The sequence below is a fragment of the Mytilus edulis genome, chromosome 3 (genome assembly GCF_963676685.1).
Source record: "Mytilus edulis chromosome 3, xbMytEdul2.2, whole genome shotgun sequence".
NCBI lineage: Eukaryota > Metazoa > Mollusca > Bivalvia > Mytilida > Mytilidae > Mytilus > Mytilus edulis.
Window position 1 is genome coordinate 82,240,206 of NC_092346.1, and position 23,009 is coordinate 82,263,214.

Here is a 23,009-nt window from a genome sequence, read left to right on the forward strand (position 1 = left end):
AGTAAACAGATATTGAAAAGTTATTCCAGTGGTTGCATCATATTAAAATCATGACAGTTATGTTTTAATTCTAATAAGGTCTTTGTCAAACAAGATGAATTGTGATTTTAGACTACAGGCGTTTCTTCAACCAAAGCCACAAGACACTTTTTTCTTATTCACGAAATATTCAACTTTTTAAAAGTTATTGGACCCCTGATATCTGGCACACCAACAGAAACTCGCGTTCTTACAGGATGCGATACGTCTCCTATAATCGAAATTGGCAAAGGAAGACAATTACAAGGGGTCTGGAAAACATGCATGTATCCAAATTTGTCATTCTAGCTGGTTGACCGTTCTTATATTGACATATTTTGCAGTGAAAATCACTTCACCGCGGATCAAAATAACCCCAGAAGCAATTGTGGTCAATCAGTACATGGTGAATTGAATAAACTCATGAGTATTGTCGGCGCTATATATACAATGACATCAAATTGATGTGCATATTATAATAATACATAGACAGCAACTTTTGAAGCGGTATGTCCCTGTGAATCTTTGTTAACATAAATATATCGAGCTTTCAAGTCGGCTTTATATTTCATTGTTTATAGATATAAGAAGAAATGGTATGAGTTCCAATGAGACATCCAGGTCATAATTTGTAAAAGTTAATCATTATAGGTCAAAGTACGGTCTTCAAAACGGAGTCTTGGCTCACACCGAACAGTTTAAGGGCTCCAAAAATGACTAGTGTAAAACCATTGCAACGGTCTAATCTGACTATATAAAAACTAGAAACGAGAAACATTTATGAACCACATCAACAAACGACAACCATGTCTGTCGTTGTTTTATAAAAAGAAAAGGGGGACACATCTTCTCAATGTGCAATTGGTATAGTACTGGTTTATTTATTTACATAAAAACAAACTTCATATACTATAGTGTCATGAACATGAAGACTCATTTTTATAGTTCTAAAATCCTTTTAACAGTTTAAATATTTAGAAAAAGAATTTCATCATTTCTTTCATAACGTCATGGACAGAGTGTTAACTTTACAGTTCTTATTTCTCCTCTGTTCTATATGGCATTTTAATGAAACTTCACAGAAATATCTTTATAAGTGGCAATATATTATTGCATAGCTAAATCTTAATTATGAATATTTTTTGTCGATTATTTCCGTAGATAAAGATATTTGTTTCATTTTCTAACATGTTGCAAGCGAGGGTACGTATTACTGATATCTGGTAATCAGACATAAAAATGGCTAGCTGTATTTGTGGAGCATTCTTAGCGCATGCTTCCATCGAAAAAAAAAATCTCATTTAACATGAGAGACTACCGAGAAATTGTCCAAAATATTTAAAATTTGCGATTTTTTAACCCCCCCTCTTTTGACCTTTGAACGCAGTTTTCCAAAATCTGCACCACTTTGGCACTCTACGACATGCCTTAATCAAAGGATATTATATTTATCTACAAAATAAGAACAAAATCAACCGTGAGGCATTTCGGTCCATTAAATTTTCAAATTTACCTTATTTGTCACCGTACTATTATGGCAAAGAGTGAGTAACTCCAAATTATAAACATCCACTGTTTCCAACTATGATAATTGATATTCCATTGAAAAAGAGATATAAAGAATGATACAAACGGAAAATACTACCGGTATGCAACTCTGTGTCATACACAATCAGTGCTATTTTAAAAGACTGCTTATGATATCATATCTATTACTGTTATAAAATGACCATTTCATGTTTATGATAGTTACAGTTTTAAGTATGGTCTTATGCATGAGATTTGGAATGCTTTTAAATATTTCTGGATCAAACACTGTTACAGGAACATACAAAAAGTAAGAAGGTATAAATAGAAATCTTAGCTTAATCTGTAGAGTGGACAGATGTTTATAATCTGCTGTTTCACTGTCTCAACTGTTGTTGGTTTCACCATTCTCAATTCAGCAGTGCAAAAAAAAAAAAATCAAGCAGGTAACAGCATATATTTTTTTTCAGCTACAGTGCCAAATATATTTTTTTTCTGTCAGCTAGGCCATCAACATATTTTTTTCCAAAAAAACTTAGGCCCCTCCAGATAAGAAAATGGTTGTTGCCTTAGACTATATTACAACCAAAGGTCTCTTTAGAAGCTGCTGTCATAATTACAGACAAGATTTAAATGACAGTTGAAATGTCAAACAATATACGGCAAATTTATGAATTTTGACGGCTAGTTGAAAATTCCATTCACCAGAAGATCTCAACATTGTTCCAGAATATCACAATTGATACCAGAAAATCTCAACATGGCATACTTTCTAACATATTTAGCTTTATGAAATTATATAAGTAAAGAAAAAGAACAAAATGTAATTTTGTGTTTAGAAGGTTTAAGAAAAATACTTATTTACTGATATATACATTAGTTTATCAATGATATCACTGTCATTTTGTCAAGTATAGCTGACTGCACTGGCCACATTTACCTGCTGGAGAAAAGTCATTCCGGTGTCATTTGAAATCATATTGGTCCATGTTATACACAAGACAAACCCTAATTCAATTATCTATAGCATGACATTCTCCTATTTTACAAAAAACGCATTGATATTTAGTAAATCGACGAAAAGTCGACCTACCCTGCGTTTATTTTGGATAATTTGAACCTGAAAAGCTCAACAGAAAGTGCCAGAATACTTTTTTCCGTCTCAACCGATTAGATTGTTTACCAGGCGTGATAGAGCGAGGACACTATTGAATTTACGTAGACTTTGATAATATAGTTTTACCTGTTTTCTTTTAACAAAGATTGACATGCTACTCAATTCACGACTTTGTTATGCTCCGTTGACGTTGGAGATGGTCATTATATTTAAATGTCTTTACGTCCGTCCATTCGTCCGTCTCTGTTTAAGGTAAATGTTTTGGTTATAGTTTATGATGAAGTTTTAGTGCCATCAACGTCAATGAATTAAGTGGTTTCTCTAAAGATAGCATTGTAAAAGTGTAGAGTACATCTTCCTATATCTATAAAGTAAGTCAAATCCGCTGAAAACTGAATACACCTACACCTTTTTTTTATTTATTAAAGATGACTATGTTTGATCATGATTTAGTACGTTTCTGACCCAAAATGTACTGTTCGTTATTGAAATGTGACGGTGTGTTTAGTATAAGAAATTCACCATAAAGTTGTGATCAAATAAAGATAAAACTCAGTACATATACAAATCAGAAGATGCAATATGAGTGCCAATGAGACAGCTCTCCATCCAAATCATAATTTATTAAAGGTAACAAATATTGGTTATGATACGATCTTCATCACGGAGCTCACACCAAACAGCAAACTATAAAAGGCCCAAAATGACTATAACAAAACGATAAACATATATGCACCACACCAATAAACGACAATCACTAAACAACAAGCTCCCTATATATATAGAACAGCATGCTTATTATGATTTAAAAATTCATAAGAGTTGTGTACAAATGTTTCAGGTCAAGTTATAGTTTCATTCTGAGTAATAAAAGAGAGAACAAGAGGTCACTTATAGTTTCTATTTGTGATCGATTTGATTATAAAATTTACAGAATGTTGTTCGTGTTCATTATCACGGCCGACACTCGGCTAACCGAGAGATTGGTCGGTTAATCTATATTGAGTATGCGGCTATATCGGCAGTGGGTCTGTTAATCGGGTTGGCTATACGTCTGTTAAGAGTAAAACGCACAATTTAATGTTAAACTCTATCAAATATACAGATTTTTGGCATATTATAAGAATTAAATAAAAAAAAAAAAAGTGTCTGACAAAATGATATCTATCAAAGAACATTTTCCACCTTTAAAAACATTTCATAGTCTGCGCAGTTTTCAGTAAAAGTAAAAGGCGTCGCGCAAGTATGAAGTATTTATGATTACACGCATAGCAATTTTTAAATAAAAGGCGAAACAAACAATTTTAGATATCATTTAAAAGACACAAAATACTACTTTGGTTCTTAAATATAAATTGACATTAGTAAATATTTCATAATTGTAATATAACGTGAGTAATACCACGTTTTAGTGAAAATTATGTGAATAAAGTCTGTTAATGGGTTGGACAATTGAAATTGTGTCAGTTAAGAGTTATTTAGCCACGAAAATAATTGTGATACCTTTATATTTTCCCATTGAAAATGTTAAGAATGAGATGTAAAAAAAAATATTGTAAGGGTGCCGCGGAACCCAGTGTCTCGCCTACTTTTGCTGTAAATCGCAGGCTCAACAAAAATGAGGAAAACAATCAATAAAAATATTCCTCTTGATACTATCTTATGATTGTAAGAAGCTTCTGTCCAAGTTTGGTAAAAATTTAGGATAGTGAATGAATCTAATAAATGTTTTGAAAACTTTAACTGCAGACTTGTAATGTTAACTGGAAGAAAATCTAAGTCCATTTAAAAGTTAAATACAGAATAAATGGAGTTATCTTTTTACAATATTTACTTCTGGATACTATCTTATGATCATAAATAAGCTTCTGTCCAACTTTGGTACAAACCCAGGATAGTTTAAGAAAGTTATTCAATTTTTAAAAACTTTAACCACAGAGTGAATGTAATGTTTCCCCGCAGAAAAACTAAGTCCATTCAAAAGTAAAATACGGAAAAAAAATGGATTTATTTAATTACAAAATTTACTTCTCGATACTATCTTATGATCATAAACAAACTTCTGTCCATGTTTGGTACAAACTAAGGATAGTTTAAGAAAGTTATTAAAACTTTAAAAACTTTAACCACATAGTGAATGTAATGTTTCCCCGCAGAACAAACTAAGTCCATGATTTATAAGTAAAATACTGAAAAAAGGGAATTTTATTTTTACAAAATTTACTTCTGGATACTATCTTATGATCATAAACAAGCTTCTGTCCAAGGTTGTTAGAAATCCAGTATAGTTCAAGAAAGGTATTAAAATTTCAAAAACTTTAACCACAAAGTGAATATTTGTGGACGCCGCCGCCGACGACGACGGAATGTAGGATCGCTTAGTCTCGCTTTTTCGACTATAGTCGAAGGCTCGACAAAAAATAATAATAATACGATGCAACACTATCCTTCCAGTAAAAGCATTTTTATTTTGACTTTCTTTGAATTTTATTCAAGAGTGTGTCACTTCAATATAGCGTGATCTGGGTTGGTCGCTGGAATATGCATGAATTTATTATTAACGATTTTAATCAGCCTTAATTTTTGTGTCTGCTCAAAGTAGCATGTTCTCAAATCCGATTGAACGTGTCTTTCTAATACAACACAGGGTACATATATAACGTGTTGTCGTTCTCATATGCACATGACATTTGTCACTGGACGTTTAGGTGGTATCCAACACTACAGGGAGATAACTCTGTAAAGTCAGTGATACGGTTTAATTACGTTGTGTTGTAAAAGGGAATAATAAGCTTCTCGAAGATCAAAATTGGTGTTTGTCAAACTGCTATATAACCAGTTACTTTTTCTGACAAAACGGTTGGTTCAAATTTTTTGAAATTTTAATATTTCTGTTAAAGGGTCAAATTAAATACTTTGTCAAAATTTTATCCAAATTAAAAGAACCACATTGATTTTAGTGAAAGTGTTCGGTACCACCTTAATCCTAATTCGTCAGCATCATCCAATTGTTTTTTCTTCTTCTATTACTTAATCATCTGTTGTTTACAAATCATTCTAAAGAAGTAAATGGAAAGGAGCGAATGCAGCTACATTTGGTTGTATTAAAATTTAATTCATTTTATTCCGTTTAGTTCCTTTTCTGCATATGTGCAGAGGAGAACTGCAGGTGTCCACATGTAAACGTCAAGCATTTATATACTGATTACCAATGTAGATGACAAATTGGTGTCATTCATTACAATTAAACAGAATCCACATGATATATGCGACCATTCTCGGATAAAATCAATTTTACTTTAATTTAACACTTTTTGAAACCATTTTTTTCAATTGGCAATTTCCATTGCCTACATTGTTATTGTTCATGTGTTTTGTTCCGTATATTTTATATTCCCTTGCTCATGTTTGTTTCCGTATATATTTTATGTTCCATTGCTCAAGTGTTGTTTCCGTATATTTTAGCCGCTCGTCTTGAGCCTACCAAATGAACACACCATAAAGTAATAAAATTATACTTTCATTGTCATTCATAACTCTTAACAGACCAATTAACAGACCGGGTTTTATACATCCGACCCATTAACAGACCAGGTTTAAATGAAGATTGATTCATGTCACCAAAATACAGATTTTCGTGTAGATTTTTCACAAAATGATATCAATTTGGTCAACACTCATAATGCCTGTCTTTTTTCGATGTTCAAAATATTGCATGCAAGTAAATTCTACCCAAGTGTCATTTTGTGTACATTTTGTGTGTGTAAAATGTGTATAAATTTACTGATGAGTAATTTGCCTTTTCATTTTATAGATCGTACATAGAAGCTAGAAAAATAATAATTACACCACTGGATTCAGTACATTGAATAGTTTTGTCAGACATAAATATTGTTTTTGATAAACATATATTTAAAAGGTTATACAATGAAACATTCTGAGTTTTCAATGATTTTCTCGATAACACCTGATTAACAGACTTTAGCCAACCCGATTAACAGACCCACTGCCGATATAGCCGCATACTCAATATAGATTAACCGACCAATCTCTCGGTTAGCCGAGTGTCGGCTGTGATTATGAAACTGAAATGTTACGAAGCAATTTAGGAATAGTCAATAAAATTCCTCACTGGAAGATTTTGAAAACAAACGAAACAATTATGATTCATTTTTTCCAAATATGGTCCGTTTAGGGGCATCATTTATTCAAAAACTTGTGGCCCGATTGATCTCGATCGATGTGATTGCCAACGAGACAACTATATACATATACACTATAGCTCATACAAATACGGGTTATATTCTTCTCATATATTTTACGATGGTATGAATTTCAACCGCTAACGGAAGGGATTGTGATTGATATTCATATGATTAAGACATATTCTTTCAATCAGTTTAATTGAGGGGTGGAGCTGGCATGTCAGTAACTGCTAGTAGTTCTTTGTTATTTTATGTATCATTGTCATTTTGTTAAGTTTCATTTGTTACCTATTCTGACATCGGACACGGACTTCTTTTAAACTGAGTTTTACTGTCGGTATTGCTGTTTGGTTTTTGTTTTTATCTGCATTGGCTAGAGGTATAACAGGAGGGTTGAGATCTCACAAAACATGTTTAACTCCGCCTCATTTTTTGGGCCTCTTCAAGGTCAGGAGCCTCTGGTCTTTGTTGGTCTTGTATAATTTTTAATTTTAGTTTCTTCTATATACTTTCGATAGATAAAGTACCAATTAACCCTGAAAATGAGGTCAAGGTATTATGACATATGTCAAGTGGGCATTTAGACATTAAAATTGTTCCATACAACCAAATATAGAAGAACTATTGCATTTTGTATCTGAGATTTCGTCTTAACCACGAACACTTAACCTTGTTCAATGATCCATACAATAGGGTCATGCATGGTCAAGTGAAAACTGTTTTCCTATTTTTAGGAGCACACCATATTATTTTGGTGCGCACAGAATATTATGTTGTGCGCACAACATATTCAAGTTGTGCGCACAATATATATAAGTTGTGCGCCTAATATATATAAGTTGAATGTCGCTCTCGTATTTTCTCCCATCTTTAAATTGTAAAAATTAAACAATATAAATAGTTAAGTTTCAAATACAGAGTAATTAAATTAATTCAAATGTACATATCATACCAATCACGTTTACATAGACGTCTTGATTAACAAACAAATGTAAGTTTTTACGGCTTGTGATGAGTTAATTTTTAATCCATGAAGGTGTTGCTCGTGTCCAAACACCGTTATAAATGTCTCTAATCAGTTGCGTAGGGTTCACCGCAGGTCACTTTGATTTTATTCTTGTTTAGAAATATGATCTGGTGAACAATTTCAGTCGATGTACTGTTTGACTTTTTATTTTTTGTTACAAGTAGTGCAAATGAAAACCTTCCATCGGAAGGAAAGGACCTTGCTGGTACTACAGTAACTATAAAAATAGTGTATGATTTATATATGATTAGGTTCTTTTTAGAGTTTTTTTTTTGGCATTCTTAAAACTTCTGAAAATATTCTTTAAAGCTCAGTTTTTCTGATTTTTTTTATTTAAGTATAAACTGCAGAAAATCCTTAAAATTTGAGATGTTTTATGTATTAGATGTTCCAATTAAGGTGGTGTATTATTTTCAATAAAATATATACGAAGCCTACGTATAAGTTGTATGCAACTAGGCTTCACTAAATTCATCTGTAAAACATCTACCATGATTTCATCCAAAAAAAAAATAATATGAAAATATGATAGATAAAGCAAATGCATCCTGATTAGTTCTTAAATCTATTTTGCGATTGTTTGTGCAATTTGCATTCGATATCCGGTTTGCAGAAACTGGGATTTGTAATAGGATTATGAAACCATGATTGGCACTTCAAAGAAATAAATCAAAAAGTCAAGCCTTAACATGTAAATTCAAATAATAACTGTATATATATGAAGGCAAATGTAGTATATTGCTGTTCAACAGTCATAAATCGAGAAAGCGAAAACAAATCCGGGTAACAAACCAAAACTGAGGGAAACACATCACAGAGGAAACCAATGGGTCAACCGAAACACTGAACTGCAATGAAAACAAACGCAAACATACATAGAAACAGACTATATGATAAAAACTGCCATATTTCTGGCTTTGTAAAGGACGTTTAAAACAAATGGAATTAATAGGCAGAACCTGTTATTATGTCTATCCATACCTTTTGCTTATATGACAATGTTAAAAATACTGTTTTAATGACAAAATTATGTGAGAGGAATATAAAAAACTTGCAAATTAATGCAAGGACATTTAGGACAGGGAATTGCATAAATAACTAATATGATTGTACATTTAGTCATTACGACATGTAAACCACAGAATAACAATGGCCAACTCTTATGAATTAACGACAGTATGCCAGGAGATCCCACTCGAATTATAAACTGTTTGTCACACAAATATATCAATGTTTTTCATATGACTTTGTAAGCGATACAAAACTATAGAAGTGAATGAGCCATCATTCAGGGGGCAAGCCTTATTGTAACCATAAAAATATGTCTATACTAATATAAATGCATACCAAATATTGACAAAACCATATAAAAAACGTATCGCATTTCTATGAGAAAATATCGCATTGGAAAAGTTTTCATATTAGAACATATCGCCATTCTATCAAAATAACGTCACATTCATATGAGAAAAAATAGCATTATTATCAAATTAAAGGGTATAATGGCGTTTTTTAGCAATTCTAATGTCTTGAGGCAAACTCCATACAGCGTTATCGTTCGGATCATACTTCCCTTTCCCTACAAAAAATCCTTTATTCTTACAAGTGTCAACATTCGTCTGAGAATCCCCCACAATGCATTTAACAAAGAAAATATCGATACTTCACATTAGAAACCGATTTCTCGATTTGCACTTTCAATATACTGCTGATCACTGCTTAAAGATACATAAACCTTCTATAATGCAGTATTCGGTTATTCCATTCATTACTTGTAATTTGAACTGATCAAACTATTAAACAGCTATCATGGTTAATTTTGCCTGATCCTAATATGAACATAGCTATCATGGTTTATGTGACATGATCATACTATGTACACAGCTATTATCAATCTCCCATACAGACAGAGTTATCGTCCTTTCCTCATCAAGATTGAGGAGGAAAGGACGATTACTCTGTCTGTATGGGAGATTGAGCTATCATGGTTAATTTAAACTGATTCTGCTATAGTAAACATAGTATAATCTTACTATGAACACAGTAATCATCATGGATAAATTAGCCTCACTGGAGAGAAATTGACCGCGTCGTAACCATTTGGATAGCGAAAATGTTTAAGGGGTTTATATATGAAATTCATATTTTGTATATACTTTTTATTTTCCAGATGCGTTTCATAAAAACAACGATCGTTTGCATTTGCTATACAATGCTTAGCAGCTCGTTTATTAGGTTTGTACTTTGGATTTAAAAACATAGGTATAGGAAGATGTGTTATGAGTGCCAATGAGACAACTCTCCATCCAAATAACAATCTATAAATTAAAAGTAAACCATTATAGGTCAAGGTACGGTCTTCAACACGGAGCCTTGGGTCACACCGAATAACAAACTATAAAGGGCCCCGACATTACACGTGTACAACCATTCAAACGGGAAAACCAACGGTCTAATCTTTATAAAAAAACGACAAACGAGAAAACATGTATAAACTACATAAACAAACCGTGGCGACAACTATTGTACATCAGATTCCTGACTAAGGACCCGTGCAAACATTTGCAGCGGGATTAAACGTTTTAATGGTACCAAACCTTCTCCCTTTTACTGAGGCAATAGTATAAAATTACAACATAAAAAACACACGATAAAATATCAATTGGAAGGCTTATAACTCAATAAAAAAAACGTAAATTAACACACTATTAACGAATAAATTTGAGATGCGATACCTGAATAAATATACATATGTTTTCAAATTCTACACAGGTAAATACAAATAATTTTGTCGTTAAGTATACTAAATCTTCTTATTAGGAATACCAAGAAAGTTCTGTAATATAAATAAACATAATCTAACATTTGGTGCATATGGGTCAATATCAACAATAAATCTATACAATAAGAGCTAGATAAAATTTCCTGTACAGATTCTATAAGGTGAAATGGAATAATTTTGATGTTCAAAGTACGAAGCAAAAATAAGTAGATATTCCAAATAATCATCAAAGCTATTATGTAGACAAGATCCATATTAATAAACAAAGTAACAAAAAAACATTACAAATAGTATCAACAGGTCAAAGAAAGTACGATTTGAGAGTACTCCCAGTTACTGACAGCTAGTTAAAAGCCAAAACAATTAATGATAAAAAAATCATGCATCAGAGACAAAAATCAACTAAAACACATTCAAGGGATTTAGTATTTTAACGTCATGAACAGTGAGAGAAGACATGACTTGTGCAATGCCAAAAACAAATGTATCGACAGGTAGTAGGTTAGTGAGGAGCGAATTCTTCAGAGATAGCAATTAACGTGTGTGTCTATACATCCCGCTTTAAAAGAAAATGCTATTTAGTTATGTTTTAATTTGCTATATGTATAATGATACATACATTTGAACATATCGGTCAATCAATATTGGTCGGTGTATATTTTTTTTGAAATATCGTGGCTTGCAATAAGTTCGACGTGTTCAAATTGTGTCTTCTGCACTAGCTGTTTTTTTTTTCTTCTCATTGAATTTTGAACACTAGTCGGAGTTTATATTCTAGTAACGCGTTAATAATATGTGCGTTTAAAAGCAAGAAGAAGTGTTGGAACGAAAGCCTAGTAGTCCGTGTTTTTCGTTTCTGTACTTTGGTTGCATGAATGAAAAAAACAAGACCTCCATGTAAGCATGCATCTATTATGTCGTTTATTTATAATACCAGTTTTATTCGGATAAAAGACTCAAATGATAAAGTCAAAATTTGTATTTAGTTTCACATTGTAAATAGCTTAAACACATGTTTTTATTTAAAACTTATCTTATTTCAGGTACTACGCCTGGGCCTATATTTTTGGTTGCCATCATTGATAGTTCGTGTGATTTGTGGCAAGATACCTGTGGTAAAAAGGGTTCCTGTTGGATTTATCGAAAATATGACTTAGTAACCAGTCTAATGACTTGGTGGATGTGTTCCGGACTATATGAGTATTTGGACCATACGCGTATGGTCATGACCATATGGGTATATACTTATATGGTCCGACCGTATGCGTATGGTCGGGGTAATTAAAACTGTTAGTTTACTTTCAATACTTCTAAACTCTTCATATGGTATGACCGTTTATTAAAAAGACGCTATCATATAGGTTAATTTTATTATATTATAATAAAAAACATTAGCTAAATAAAAGTTTTAAATAGTTAATTTTACTTACTCGTCAAAACTATAATAAACACATTTTATACCGATGGTCATTACATGTACTGATGGTCATTACCGATTTGTAATTACGAGTGAAAGGCAATATGCCGACTTAAAAAAATAAATTCTACACTTTTTTTAATGAACTGTTACACAAGAATTCACTGGAAAGTAACATAATTTAAGTTGTCTTGTGAATATGGTTTATTGCAGTCATGTTACATTTTACAATATTTGAGATCTAGAGCTTCTTAAAAACACTGTAGACATATCGGCATGGCCCTAGACCTCGGTATCACTGTACGAAACCACAAAAATGATAGCTTTTCACTCGCAAACAAAAGGTGTAAATGAAAAGGATCGTGCACAACAAAGACTTGCAAATGCAAAAAAATCCTACATGCAAGAATGTAGTTAGCGTTGTTGCATTTACTCATGAACCATTCAATCTAAGCTTTTCAAATTTTAATATGTTGATACTGATGACAAAATGGAGGTCAAATTTTATATTGACGATTTTCACTTTCACCATTCATCAGAAATGTGTTCTTGTGATATTGCCAGGACACAAATAAATGTTAATAAATCCGGTTTGCTGTCGTTGTGACAGCCTCTTGTTATTATTTGCTGCAAAATTATACAAACCTTGTGTAGAGAGTATAGAGGTAAAACCTGAAAAGTCAACTTTGAATGAAAAGCAGTAAGAAAATATCTATTAAATGAGAAATAACTTTTACGGGGACTGTATAATAAATGCCCCAATCTGTATATATTATTTAGTTACATAGTGTGCTAGTGACCTAATACGGTATATATGGGGTCAGTAAATTCTATATGGGGTGAGAACGAAGCTCGAATCCCCATATGGAATTTACTGACCCCATATATACCGTATTACGTCACTAGCACACTATGTAACGAATTTATCTTACCGACTATCTTAACGTGTTAAATTTAGACAAGTGACCTATCAAAATGAGCAAGTCTTCAACACAGTTAGCATTAACATGATGCCAACAATGACAACTTGTTAGATTTAAATATGTTTTCTGAATTTATTTCACTTTATCATCTCTTTCTTCGTCTGTTGAAACCTTTAAGATTTTTTCTCAGTACTGTTTTGTTTTTCTAAAGGAACGTAACACCACTACTAAGGTCCGTGTATATCTGCGTCCATTCGTTTTTCGTTTTGAAATATCAAAAACAAAAAACAAAAAACGAAAGTGTTTTCATTTTTCGTTTTTGATTTCATAAAAACCAAAATGAAAAACGAAAGTGTTTTCATTTTTCGTTTTTGATTTCTTAAAAACCAAAACGAAAAACGAAAGTGTTTTCATTTTTCGTTTTTGATTTCTTAAAAACCAAAATGAAAAACAAAAGTGTTTTCGTTTTTCGTTTTTGATTTCACAAACAAAAAACGAAAAACAAAAGTATTTTCATTTTTCAATTTTGATTTCTCAAAAACTAAAATCGAAAAATGAAAGTGTTTTCATTTTTCATTTTTGATTTCACAAAAACAAAAAACGAAAAACAAAAGTGTATTTATGTTATCTTTCCAACACAGTTTAATTGTCATTCAAAAAATGACAATGTTGCCATTTGTCATTCATTTAAAGGTCGTTAAAGTATACATGCACAGCGGTTGTCAGATCAATACTACTTTAATCGAAGATAATGTCGACGGATGCAAAAGTCTTTATCAATCTAAACAATAAGGGTGCGTGATCTTTACTTTTAATTTTGAAGAGGTTAATCTAAGATGATAATAGTGTAGCGTAACTAGCCTCTTTTACAAATAAAGCAAACTATATGTTGTTGGCGAGGGAAGGGCTCAAGGACTCCAGAAGAACTGGAAAAAATGATACAAAATCTTTCACACCCTTTCTTAATCTAAAGCGCAAGTTTTAATTTATCTATTTTATTATGTTCTGGTCTCGGAGCAAAATATATAGATACAGTGTAAGACTTTAAGTATTTACATGTATGAACAATATCAAAAGACATATGTAGGATGATGAAAACAATAATGTAATCCACAAAGTCAAGTGTGTGGCTATTGTTAGTTTAAACATATTTATTGATAGTGGATTGGAAATTTTCTCACCGGAACGGTGATCGAACCAGGAACTCATGTTTTTGTATAGTCCGATGCACTAACCTATGTTACTTTTGTATAATGAGGATCAATGGTCTAGTTCCTCGTTGAAGACCCTCCAGCTCCTTTCAAGATGAAGAACAGGCATAAAAGCCCTGATCATTAATAATTTGTATTTTTTCTATATATTGTGTGCGATTTTGTCCCGTGTACATTTACTCCACATCAGTCTCTTTATTTTCTATTTCGGACCTGGACACGGCTCAATGCCTCCAATGTTAAAGGTCATATGTTTTTTTTTAATTATTTGGATTGGGATTTTTAGCTTCTATGTAAACCATGTCAGGTTTTTAACTTGTATTTACAGCAAAGATAGCCAGTTTTGTGTTCTGTAATATACTGTAACAGTTTAATTTTACTTGTCCGGTCGCATCGGAACTTCTCAAAACATCTTCGGAACAATATCTGGACGTCGGTTTCGTGGGCATGTACAATTGCTAAACCACACATGAACGTTCTTTAGTCTTCGTAGATCTATTCCAACTTGAAGTCTTTTTGAGTCTACGACATGCAGAATATGATATGTTATACCAGTGAATATTGAAGCCATAGTCATGAAGATCGATTACTTGATTGATGTTCCGTTAACGTAGCCGCAGAACAAAAACGCGAGAGCTACTTTTGAATATTTCTACAATTTTAAGTAGTTTTCCACTCACAAACACAATAATATTTTCAACATTTATTAAAATATTTTTTTTTACACTTTTTAACTTTTATGTTGTTTTAAAATATCAATTTGACTTGACTTTGGGATCCCGCTAACATGTTTAACCCCGCCACATTCAAAATATATGTGCCTGTCCCAAGTCAGGAGCCTGTAATTCAGTGGTTGTCGTTTGTTTATGTGTTACATTTTTGTTTTTCGTTCATTTTTTTTGCATAAATAAGTTAGTTTTCTTGTTTGAATTGTTTTACATTGTCATTTCGGTGCCTTTTATATCTGACTATGCGGTATGGGCTTTGCTCATTGTTGAAGGCCGTACGATGACCTATAGTTGATAATTTCTGTGTTATCTTGGTCTCTTGTGGAGGGTTGTCTCATTGACAATCATACCACATCTTCTTTTTTATATTTATATGAGTATATTAAATAAACATGTATATACCAAGCTAAGTCAGTTTATATCTTGTTTTTCATCTGACTTTACAAAAGGCGAGGAGAGCTACTTGATAGATCAGGTTGACTGATAAGCTGTCTATATAAAGTAATAGGACAATGCATGGCATGAAGACATCACCAAATCACCGTATGCAATACTCAAAAAGACATCCAGAGCTTACCATATAGTCATCAACTACCCACCAACAGGCCGTGAGCTTTGGTTGGCTCTTAACTCAAATCCAAGAGCACAGCAAAATGTCAAAATATTCTATTCAAACTGGGTGACCTGGGAGAAAAACATTGAAATTTCCAAAGAAACACACACACCCCTCAACTTTTAATAAGGAGATTTGGTATTAATGCAAATGAGTCAACTATCCAACAAAGTTCAAATGTAGTGGATGTAAGCAATTATATATAGGCAACCATATAATCTTCAACAATGAGAAAAAAACATACGGTATTGTCGGCTACAATAGTCCATGAATTGAAAAATATGAAACAGTTCAATTGAGAAAAATAACAGCCTATTTTAAAACAACATGAATTACGAAAAACACATATAAAAGACACCAACAAACGAGAACCATTGAACTACATGCTCCTGAGTTGGAGCAGGCACATGCAATACATTGTGGCGTTTAACATGCTTGAAAACAGCCGGGACAGTTTTGTTACAGCACAGCATAAGAACAAACTATACAAATCAGTGGAAAAGGGCTTAACGTATGAGATCGATACAAAACAGAAGGAAAAAAAAGGTCTAACAAAAACACATACCGAATGTGGCAGGGTATTTTTATCTCGTTTTCAAACAATCAAAGTACTGAAGTACTGAACATCGAATGACTGCAAGTTCTTTTGGATTGTCACAAGCACTTGTCTCAGAAAAAAAATCACATCTCTATACTTGAAAGTGAAGTTAATGTACAGATATATATTTTTTGAAACTCAGTACACATATTCTATATCATATGATCTTTTTAATTTCAATGCCAAATATAGAGTTCTGACCCTCAATTCCACGGTCCACTAGACATGGAAAATGATAGTGCGAGTGGGTCATTTATGTGGTATGGACACATTCTTATTTAAATCCTTTATTAAAGAAGTCAGTAAATTTTCTACAGATAACACTACATTTGTAAATTAGACGAACTAATCTAATCAAAATGTATATCTCTGATTTCGTAATACTTATGTGTATGAGAAAATTAATATATATTAATTTTAATAAGATTGTTGAACAAACGCGTTCAATCTTAGGATTTTATTCTTATCAATTTTTCCGACCGAGCAGAGCGAGTCGAAAACAATTAAATAGACGTCTTTCAGGCCAAAGTTAATATGTTTGCTATACACACATATGATTTGGTTATCAATTGTTAATCAAAAATATAGTCCTAGATAATGAAAAATCATGAAATATTTGGTCTAGTAATAAAAAAATCACACAAAAAACAGTAGTTGTAGTTTGTTGATGTCGTTCTCGCTTCTCGTTTTTTTAGCTCACCTGGCCCGAAGTGTCAAGTGAGCTTTTCTTATATCTTGGCGTCCGTCGTCCGTCGTCGTAACTTTTACAAAAATCTTCTTCTCTGAAACTACTGAGCCAAATTCAACCAAACTTAGCCACCATCATCATTGGGATATCTAGTATAACAAATGTGTCCGGTGACCTTGCCAAATAACCAAGATGGTCGCCATGGATAAAAATAGAACACAGGAGTAAAATGAAGATTTTGGCTTATATCTCAGAAATCAAAGCATTTAGAGCAAATCTGAAATGGGTACAATTGTTTATTAGGTCATTATCTATCTGCCCTGAAATTTTCAGATGAATCAGACAACCTGTTGTTATGTTGCTGCCCCTGAATTGGTAATTTTAAGAAAATTTTGCAGCTTTTGGTTATTTTCTTGAATATTATTATAGATTGAGATAAACTGTAAACATCAATTATGTACAGCAAATTAAGACCTACAAATAAGTCAACATGACGAAAATGGTCAATTGACCCCTTATGGAGTAATTGCCCTTTATAGTCAATTTTTAACAATTTTCATAAATTTGTACATTTGTACAAAATATTTTCCACTGAAACTACTAGGCTAAGTTCATTATAGATAGAGATAATTGTAAGCATCAACAATGTTTTGTAGAGTAAGATCTACGAACACATCACCATCACCAAAAACACATAGACCAAGGTGAGCGACACAGGCTCTTCAGAGCCTCTAGTTATATATAGAGTTTAGACCTTTGGTTTTTCCGTTTGAATGGTTTTACACTAGTCATTTTAAAGGATCCTTATAACTTGCTATTCGGTGTGAACCAAGGATTCGTGTTGAAGAGGGTACTTTAACCTATAATAGTTTCCTTCTACACACTGTGACTTGGATGGAGAGTTGTCTCATTGGCACTCATACCATGCACATCTTCTTATATCTATATATTCTTTCGATATTTTTGATTGGGGTCTGGAGCTGGCATGTCAGTTACTGCTAGTAGTTCTTTGTTAATTTATGAATCATATTCGTTTTGTTTAGTTTCTTTTGTTTACTATTTTGTCATCGGACTCGGATTTCTTTTAAACTGAGTTTCTCTGTGCATATTGTTGTGTGTTTGTTTATTCTACATGAGCTAGATATAATTGTATAGCGGGAGGGTCGAGCTCTAACAAAGCATGTTTAGCCCCGCCGTATTTTTGCGCCTGTCCCAAGACAGTAGACTCTGATCTTTGTTAGTTTTTTTATGTTTTTATTTTGTCCAAGTTAAGTGTGACGTCCATTTTCACGTTACTAGTACATGTATATATTTTTATTTAGAGACCAGCTGAAGCCCGGATTTTCTCGTTGTGTTGAAGACTCATTGGTGGCCTTCGGCTGTGCTCTTTGGTTAGGCTGACTGTTGTTTCTTTGACTCATTTTTTATTTCCATTCTCAATTTTATTGATTGATCAATTGATTGATTGATTGATTGATTCATTCATTGATCATTTTACTACAAGCAAAAGTCATGATCATTTGAGAATCCTTTATTTGTATTGTAGTGTTAATTTCACCAATGAAACTCGACATTAATGTTTGTCTTAATATTAAATTTCTTTGTAAACTCTAAAATTACCGTCTGATTATAATAAGACACGCAAGAATAAAAAAAAATATTAGTTTAGGTTAGGCTGACTGTTGTTTCTTTGACTCATTTTTTATTTCCATTCTCAATTTTATTGATTGATCAATTGATTGATTGATTGATTGATTGATTGATTGATTCATTCATTGATCATTTTACTACAAGCAAAAGTCATGATCATTTGAGAATCCTTTATTTGTATTGTAGTGTTAATTTCACCAATGAAACTCGACATTAATGTTTGTCTTAATATTAAATTTCTTTGTAAACTCTAAAATTACCGTCTGATTATAATAAGACACGCAAGAATAAAAAAAATTATTTGGCCTTCAATGTCTCAACCTTTTTTAATGTGAGTTACTTCATTGTTCACTTTGATTTCGATTTTGATATTGTTTTTGCAAGTTTCCATAATAGATTTCCGGTAATTGTTCTGCATAAAACCCTATGGGAAAGCACATTAACTAAATTTTCCAAACGTTTATTGGAACCTAAGGATTTGGCAAGGTGTTGCAACCTGTAATGTAAAAAAGTTACAGCCGATTGCACTGAGTGTGTAGGCAAAGGTAGCCTATCCTTGGTTAGCTTGCTTGTATTATTATGTTAGGTAAACTACCCTCCTTTAAGAGTAGACTAGTTCGACAAATAACCAATCAATCTGTCTGTAGGACTAGGCTCCTTCTACAGAAGGGTGGTATACCTTACCTAGTTACTTCATAGTTCAGCTAACAAACAAGCGATCCAAAGATATTACCTTTGTCTGCACACTCAATGTAATCGGCTGTAATGAAAATGCGGAGTTTGTGAGACCAGGCTCAAGCAACCAGTCGGTAGCAGTCAGTTTTCAGATATATAAAAACAAATATTGCATAAGACTCAAACGTACTTAAAATGTTTTTATTAATATATAACCACTATATCATCAGTTTTTAAAATATAATTAAGCAGTCAAAGACACTTTTCAATGAATTTTAAAATTTCATTTTTTGTTTATTTAAGAATAATTGAATGCTTTTTTTTTGTTACTTCATTGAGGTGTAAAGCGATGACCGAAATACATTTTGTATGAAAAGCGGAAGCGCTTCATTCTGAAAATGTAACGCACGGTCAACGCTTTTACAACCCTATGAAGTTACAAAAAGAAGCATTCAATATTTATAATTACATGTTTTAGCTAGGATCATGAAAACACGATTTTTATCAAGTTTTTATTAAATTCACCTTTGCACTTCATTGTGGGACCTCTTGTCATCATGAATAATGATTTTCGTTGTGTAATGTAACATGAGATGTGCAGTTAGCCAATCAGAATAACGAATTATAATGAAACACATCTTATGTTATTATTACTTATATAAAGCCAAAATCAATCGCTTTCGATATATTACACAGCGTACTGCCCGCTTTACATTTTAAATAGTCAACACTTGGAGTGTTTATAGAATCGTAAATAATTATGATTTTTTTTAATGATGGCAAAATTGCACTATTGGGTGAAATAGCTTTCCTTATTATCGGCGTCCTGTCAAATAGTTCACGAAAAGTAATAATAATTCTGCATTAAAAGAAAAGAAAGTTGTACTCGTGCTTAAACTTTTTTTTGCCACACAAAACTGTTTTTACAAAACATTCTACCTCTGAACTAGTGGATTTCGCTTAAATGTGACTGTACAGAAGGTTTATTTTTTGTATTCAAAGTATGGTGGGCAAGTAAATTATTTATTAGCTTAAAAAGATTAATCCGTGCTATAAATTAACTTGTAATTTTGATCAAGTAGGCCCTAGATCTCTAGCTTACGTTCTCACCTAGAGCAGATAAAAGTATTGCCGCAGAATTTTTTTATTAACTGTCTGGTAAGGGTTTTTGTAGGGTATACGACCTCAACTTTAGACCTACTTTAGAAAAAAAACTAAGCAGAACAACACCCTGGATTTTTCTACTGTAGACCCCAGCTACCCAGCTTCTCTTTGCACCTAGTGAGGACAATTTTTATTACATTTTCGGTAAGGATGGGGTTCGGTGTTCGACCCCAACTTTGGACCTATCTTTGAAAAAAAATAAGATAAACAGCAAACCTTGATTTTTTTCTCCAGCAGACATCAGCTACCAAGCTCCCCTTTACACATTGTTCGGACAGAAGTATTTCCGTAGACATTTGTTTATTAACTTTTATGTAATGATGGGGTAGGGTGGGTAACTGCGGCCCACTTGAAAAAAATTTACAGGGACTCCAATGTGGTGTGGTCTATGCAGAACAATTACCGGAAATCTATGGTAGTTTGCAAAATAATAGTCTTTTTTTTATAATGTGATATGTAAAATGTTGGTAAATAATGAAAGCATGCTTCTGAATTAATAGACATAGAAATAAAGAGAAACCATATGATAACCAATAGCAATCTCCCAGTGACAAACTAACGTTCATTAAGGGACGACATCAAAAGTTCAATGAAGGATAAAAAACTTAATTCACATAGTTTTTTCGCTGACCCCCCCACCCCCCCTCTTAACTTAATTTGGAAAAAATTGATTGACCAATAAAGGGCATATATGCTTTCAGAGTATACCTTTTGTATCGGATGTTGTTTTCTCCTCAACAATGTATTTTTGTTTTGTATATTGACTTCAACATCTCTTTTATTAAAAATGTGTGAAGAAAGTGTGGGTGTAAATTTATGCATTGAGAAAGATACGGCTAAATCATAATTTTATTAACAATACAATCAGCATGGATTCTGCATTTTTCATCTGTCCATAATGGCATTGTGGTTATGTTTTTTTTCTCTTTAAACAGCTCAATATTTCATATAATATATATAGCTTTGAAGTGAATATTGTGCCAACAGCGGAGAGAGGAAAAAGCACAATTCAAAATGAATAGGATTTGTGTTATTTTATCTAATGTTTGTAGAACACTGTCACTCTAAATTGGGCAACACTTGAGAAAAGGCGAATTAGAACCCGCATCATTTTCCTCTACAAAATTATACATTATCTTGTTGCCATATATCTGACAGACCTACTTACACAATCTGATACAAGAACAAGACAACATTCACATATTTACTCTTTCAGACCCATACAAACCACTAAAGACTCATACAAGCACTCATTCTACCCTAGAACAATCTTGCAATGGAACCTTCTCCCAGTAGCTGCAGTTCAATGTACTACTCTTGAAAGCTTCCGAGAACAGATTCAAATATCTGTTCTCAATAAACATCTAAACATTTAAATAAATTCCACAATGTATATAGTTTTAACCAAAATGTATAGTACAAAAACAGAAGAAAACGTTCTGTTGAAATTTTTATTTTCATTTTCGTAAAATAATAATGTCACGTGTAGGCTCACTGACGTCACAATTGCATTGATCTTGCAATACACTACAGTTAACTCTTGGTTTATCATGCAAACATGTAACGTGAATGTGATTGATTATCAAATAATACAGAATTACTGCATGTGCAGGCAGTTTTAGAATTAATTGGTTCATCAAATAGATTTTGACACGAATAGGTCGGGTTGACATTTCTGTCATCAGGGATAATATTGAGATAAATGGGATTAAACTGACCGTCAAAACATACTTACCAAAATTACTCTATATTAATAAACTCTATATGTAAGTGAAATTTCACAATGATAACGATAAATAGTTTTGATGATGGCGATGTTCAAGCTGGTTAAATTGGCGCTTAAAATATTAATACTCCTATTGCTTTACGTAATAAAATTTGTATAGAATTAAGTTTGATTAAAGTTCAGCATAAAGAAATGTGAAATGCAGAAGCATGACAATGTTTTACTGATAAGGTGTGTATATATTCTGTGAACGAAATTGCCTGTACACTTCATAAGGATTACATTTGAGCGCAAAGAAATCTCTATTGTGAATCGGTTTATTAAAACCTTTGAACACAGGGTCGCAGTTCAAGATGTTAACATATTAACGGAAAATTTTAGCGTTGCTTTTACCATTGAGGCCATCTATTTTTATTGCGGGGTTTCACATATTTAAATCGGAATTATAGAAAAAATGGAATGTTGTTAGCAGAATCAAAACAGTAAATAATGAACACTTGATTATGTTCAGCAATACATACATTGGATTGAGGGGATATGTATATTCACATTATTTGTAAAACTCTCCTTATTCATGTGAAGCGTGTGCTTACATCGAGGCTTGCTATGCTTTACATTGACGCCACAGTACTTCAACCAATCAGGGAATGTTTATTTGGGGCATTCGACCTATTGAACTCAGATTTTGGCACATTTTAATCGAAATTGTAGAAAAATGGAATATTGTTAGTACAAATAAAATAGAAAAAGATCAATGTTTATAGCTAAAGAAAATTTGGATGGGGGTTCTGTGTATTCACATTATTCGTACAACTCTCCTTACTGATGCCATATTTTGGAATTTCCGTGACCTAAATGGTTCGCGAAAATTAATATTTTTATATATAGTATAGTAATTATTCACTATAAATAAAATTTATATCCCACGCACGCGCGGCAC

At 32.5% G+C, this 23,009-nt stretch overlaps 1 long non-coding RNA gene across 1 annotated transcript in view; it reads left to right on the forward strand.

Moving 5' to 3' along the window:
• The window catches only part of LOC139517608 (uncharacterized), a 35,192-nt gene extending 23,171 nt beyond the window's left edge, over nucleotides 1-12,021 (forward strand). The window contains exons 3-4 of the long non-coding RNA XR_011663168.1: nucleotides 10,065-10,129; nucleotides 11,720-12,021. This is a non-coding gene — a long non-coding RNA (uncharacterized lncRNA). The remainder of the gene's footprint in view (nucleotides 1-10,064; nucleotides 10,130-11,719) is intronic.
• Nucleotides 12,022-23,009: the final 10,988 nt, after the last annotated feature.